The sequence below is a fragment of the Pseudorca crassidens genome, chromosome X (assembly GCF_039906515.1).
Source record: "Pseudorca crassidens isolate mPseCra1 chromosome X, mPseCra1.hap1, whole genome shotgun sequence".
NCBI lineage: Eukaryota > Metazoa > Chordata > Mammalia > Artiodactyla > Delphinidae > Pseudorca > Pseudorca crassidens.
In genome coordinates, this window is record NC_090317.1 from 95082360 (window position 1) to 95084261 (window position 1902).

General features: G+C 40.5%; 1 non-coding gene across 1 annotated transcript; it reads right to left on the bottom strand.

Moving 5' to 3' along the window:
* Positions 1 to 234: 234 nt before the first annotated feature.
* On the bottom strand, positions 235 to 307 carry TRNAA-UGC (transfer RNA alanine (anticodon UGC)). The gene has a single exon. It is a non-coding gene; the product is annotated as a tRNA-Ala (tRNA).
* Between the last annotated feature and the right edge of the window lie 1595 nt (positions 308 to 1902).

The window sequence follows — 1902 nt, forward strand, 5'->3', positions numbered from 1 at the left end:
TCAGAAGTCAAGATAAGTATGACAGGCATATATCTGAATATGCAAAGGTTGATTGTCCTTTTAGTGTATGTGAAAAGATTGTCCCATTCTTTGAGAAAATTATGCATGCTTCTGCTCAAAGAAGGTCAAGTTAGAAGATTGCAAAATGGAGGGAAGAAGGAAGAGAAAACCATACATAACTCAAGCCAATCTTTTTTATTTCTGGCCACGCCAAGCGGCTTGTGGGATCTTTAGTTCCCCGACCAGGGATCAAACCTGTGGCCCCTGCAGTGCAAGTGCAGAGCCCTAACCACTGGACCACCAGGGAATTCCCTCAGGTCAATCTTGGAGGGAGTAAAAAGTAGAAGAAAGGAGCGGTATGGTTGCCACAGTATGGCCTGAAGAAGGGGATGTCCGGACATTTGCAAACGGCAAAGATGAAAAGTTGTGGAAAAAAAGATCCCAAATGGAAAAATGATTGTGTTGAAAGTAAAGCAGGGACTGGGTCAGGCAATTGCTAGTATGGTTCAAAAATGGAAGGTCTGGGCCTCCCTGATGGCGAAGTGGTTGAGAGTCCACCTGGCGATGCAGGGGACGCCGGTTCGTGCCCCGGTCTGGGAAGATCCCACATGCCGCGGAGCAGCTGGGCCCGTGAGCCATGGCCGCTGAGCCTGCGCGTCCGGAGCCTGTGCTCCGCGACGGGAGAGGCCACAACAGTGAGAGGCCCGTGTACCGAAAAAAAAAATAAATTGAAGGTCTGCTTGAGGTAAATGCTCACAAAGATGTACCAAATGGCCCAAATGGCCTCAGGCCCCCTTAGCATTCTGGCACTCGGGTTCTGAGTCTGTTAACAAGGAAAATCCAGAAAACATGGATACATCCCAGAAAGTATTACCCTATGCTCAGTAACGAGAAGGTATGGCAGACTTTCAGATTTGGAGAGCCAGAGAAACTGACATCTCCACTTAGGTGCTCAGGACTATTGCTAAGAACATTCATATTAGTCTCGATGGGAAAGTGAATGTAAGAAATCTCTCGGAAGGCAAAGGAGAAATGTTGAAAATGATAAATGCCCAAGCAAGGAAAAAAAGGGCTTGCTGCCCTTTTCTGTGTCCCTTCTTCCTTCTCTTCCTTCTTGTTAGCAAAGAGTGCATCATCAATATCTCCTGACGATATGTGTAGATTTGGACATTCAGCATAAGAAAAATGTTACTTTGCAGTCTGTGTGATACATCAAAGAATACTTTTTAGGACTTAATTGTGTGAAAAATTGAGAATGTACAGGAGTCTGTTTCAACACATAAAGCTGAAGCATATAATGGTAGTATCTTTTAGTCTGAAAAGGTTTTCCTCCACTAATGACTGATAACTAAATTGTAAGTCTTATGAGACATAGCAGATTTCCAAATTGTTTCTTTTGAACCTATGCAAATACTTAACTGAAATAAAAGAAAAAACAAGGCAAATGAATTCCAGGTACGGGGTAGAAGAGCACCAAAAAGGAATCATAATCATATTTACCACTTAGCTTTTCAGGGAATCATAGTGATCTTAATAAGGAAAATAGTAAATACTGGTTTAACCAGAAATTGATATAATATTAGAGGTGAGGGAGGCTGGCATTATGTAAGAGTGCTAAATCCACCTTCTGTAGTCAATTTATGAAATATTAAAGTTTAGAAATATAGAGGAAAAACCTGTTTTATTGTAAGTCTTGTAGCCTATGTTTTGATCATGTAATACAAAAACCAGAACTTAAAATTCAGACAGTACTGCATGACACTTGTATATCATCTCAATTTAAGAAAAATAATGTACCTAAGAAAAATAAAAGAGGAAATCTAACAAATATATTTCAGTTGAGGAATTGTGGATGATTTTAATTTTTTTAGTGCTTACTTTTTGTGTGTTTTCCAAGTTTAT